Consider the following 3,563-nt stretch of genomic DNA (forward strand, 5'->3'; position numbering starts at 1 on the left):
ATTGCACTCCAGCCTGGGCGACAGAGTGAGACCATTTCAAAAAACAAAAAAAAAAAGAGAAGCAGATGAGCCCAGGAGTTCGAAGCTGCAGTGAGCTATGATCAGGCCACTGTACTCAAACTCGGGTGACTGAGCAATATAAAACAATAAAAATAACAATAAATTTAGAAACATAGCAGGAATACTCATGGAGATATGGCAGCTATTCAATAGGATGGTGTGTCTGTCATCCCCTTCCAATGCCTATCCACATCGCGAATGTTCAATAAACAGACACTGAAGAACTGAATGAATGGAGAAATAGAAGGAATGTAAACTCGGTGTTCAATCTTTTTTCTTATTCTTTTGATGAAGTCTTAATAGTCCAGAAAAGGAAACACGTTTTGAAGTCCGATGGCTGGATACGCTGCAACTAGAGGGCTCCCTATGGTCTCCCAAGCATTAGAGGCCTTACCAAGATGTGCCAGATGCCTGGGGAGGAACCTTCTAGCAGGCTCCTAGCCCCCTCCGACAGCCCTCCTGCCCTAGTCGGCCAGGGGCCAGGTGGGGCGGCAGGCACACAGCCAGCAAACCAAGAACAGGGGTCACTCTTGTTCGCAACAGCATTTACACAAATCCCACCTTCTTCCCAAAAGGGCGGAGCAGCTTCCAGCTGAGGCCCAGATGCGGCCTCGACCCCCACGCCTTCTCTCCTTCTGCCCTAGTCCCTTCCAACAGCTGGCCCAGGGAAGCCACCCAGAGGCTGCCAAAGAGAATATCCCCCTGCTGATCTCACCCCCTCTGCCATTTGCTGGAGCTGGCGAGGAGGCCAGGAGGCCTCCGGGCTCCCCACCGCGTCTGATGAGCTTAGGCCCCGGAACCTGCAAGGTCACTCAATAAGAATCAAAGGGTGCGGGGGACAGGCTCAGGATGGTGGCAGAAGAGGCGCAGATGAGGTCCACGGAGGCTCCTGCAGAGCCACTCACACCTGTGAAGCTGCAAACAACCTGGGCGCCCAGCAACAGACGGCCATATGTAGCCAATGAAACTGTTCTAGAAGAATGCTGAGCCACATGAGGCCCTATAACAAGGCTTGGCACATCGCTCTAACACGTCCTAACTCGTTTAACCTTTGAAACAACCTTACAATAGACATATGGCTATTAACCTTTACAGATGGGGAAATTACAGCACAGAGAGGTTAAGTAACGGACCCAAGAACACACAGCTAGGTAGAGCCCAGATTTGAACCCCAGCATCTTGCTTTACAGTGGACAGTCCTAACCCCTCTAAAAGACACGATGTCCTGGGTGAAAAAGACCAAAACATACAATGTACAGCATGGTCCCACCCACAATACTGCCTACGTGTGCGCTGTGCATGTGTCTGAGTGCACCAGAATGTACACGAGCAAAAAAGGGCTGGAAGCTCTGGATGGCGGGACTTAGTTCATCTTCATTACCTCCTTCTCATCTCTGCTGTCTACGTTTTCAACATGAATAGCTTCGACTTCGGAAAAAGATTCAAAACTGCTGCCCTTGTCCTCCTTAGTGCCCTGCCCCTCTGCATGCGCCCACCCATGCCTGCCCACCCTGGAGGCCCTGCTAATGGCCTAAGTCCTTCAGGTCCCCAGACCCTCGCACCACCCAAGTCTATCGGTCATGGTGTCAGGGGAACCTTCTAGCCAGAAGCCTTGCAAGTATCGCCTCCCATACGTTTGGCATCAGCACACGTGGCCCTTCTCACCCGGGGTGTTGACTCTCGGGTGAGGGGTAAGTTCCGGCCTCTACTCGCTAGCCCGTCACAGGCACAAGGACTGTTTGCTGCAACACTGGGGGATGTTCATGCCGGGGCGTGAAGTGAACAGAAGAGGCACAGCTGCATGGAAAGTTCCATCTCAACTGGATAGGAAGTGTGCACTGAACACACCGAGAGGGAACAGGAAAGATCAGCTGTGGCTGCCTCTGAGCTGTGAGGCTGCTCGGGAGCACGGCTCCTTCATTCCTCTCTGAACTTTCCAAAATCCCTACGGCAATCACGGAATGATCATAAAAATAAAAGCTAACATGGCCAGGCACAGTGGCTCCCGCCTATAATTCCAGCACGTGGAGAGGTCGAAGTGGGCAGGTCACTTGGGGTCAGGAGTTTGAGACCAGCCAACACAGTGAAACACCATCTCTTCCCAAAATACAAAAATTAGCCAGGCGTGGTGGCACGCACCTGTAATCCCAGCTACTCGGGAGGTTGAGGCAGAGAGAATCGCTTGAACCTGGGAGGCGGAGGTTGCAGCGAGTTGAGCTCATACCACTGCACTCCAGCCTGGGTGACAGACTCTCTCTCAAAAAAAAAAAAAAAATAGTGCTAACACTACATGGGGCTTACTGACTGCCAGAGACTAGGCTAAATGCTCCACATGGGTTAACTAACTTAACCCCCTCTTTGAGGTGGATACAATCACAAGTGTTTTCCAGATGGAGAAACTGAGGCACACAGAAGTTAAGCTGCTTGCCCGTGATCACACAATAAGTGTAGGAGCTGGGATTTATCACCTTTAAAATGAAAAAAAAAAAAAAAGTATTAAAATAATCTTTTAATATGAAGGGTCAAGGATAGAAAACGATTTCTCAGGTACTGAATGTACAGTGTTATGTAAATAAACATTACCTACCCACCTGCTTTGCCCCTCATTTAAAAGCAAATCATACAGAAGCATCCTTATACATTGCTAGTAGGAATGTGAAATGTTGCAGCCTCTTTGGAAAACATCTGGAAACTAACCTGGTAGTTCCTCAAAAGGTTAATCATAGTTAGGATATGGACCAGGCATAGTGGCTCACACTTGTAATCTCAGCACTTTGGGAGGCTGATGCAGGATTGCTTAAGCCCAGCAGTTTGAGACCATCCTGGGCAACATAATGAGACTCGTGCCTCTAAAAAAATATAAAATTAGCCAGATATGGTGGTGCATGCCTCTAGTCCCAGCTCCTCAGGAGGCTGAGGTGGGAGAATCACTCGAGCCTGGGAAGTCAAGGCTGCAGTGAGCTGTGAGCGTGCCATTGTACTCCAGCCTGGGTGACAGAGCAAGACCTCATCTCAAACATTAAAATAAAATACATTTTAAAGTAAAGTTATAGTGCTACCCAGCAATTCTAAGTATATACCCAAGAGAAACAAAAACATATGTCCACACAAAAACCTATACCTGAATGCTTGTAGCAGCTTTATTCACAACCGCCAAAGGATAGAAACAACTCAAATATCCGTCCACTGATGAGTGGATAAACAAAACGTGGTCCATCTATACGATGGAATGGTATTCAGCCAGAAAAAGGAATGAAGTGCTGATACTTGCTGCAACATGCATGGACCTTGAAAACATTATGTCAAAGAAGCCAGTCATAAAATACCACATTTTGTGTAGTCCCGTTTATGTGAAATGTCCAGAAAACACACATCTATAGATATAGAGAGTAGATTTGTAGTTTCTAAGGACCCAGGGGAGAGGGGAGAATGGGTTTTTTTTTTTTTTTTTTTGAGACAGCGTCTAGCTCTGTCACCCAGGCTGGAGTGCAGTGGCCGGATCT

Source organism: Colobus angolensis, unplaced genomic scaffold (assembly GCF_000951035.1).
Source record: "Colobus angolensis palliatus isolate OR3802 unplaced genomic scaffold, Cang.pa_1.0 Scaffold76, whole genome shotgun sequence".
Taxonomy (NCBI): domain Eukaryota; kingdom Metazoa; phylum Chordata; class Mammalia; order Primates; family Cercopithecidae; genus Colobus; species Colobus angolensis.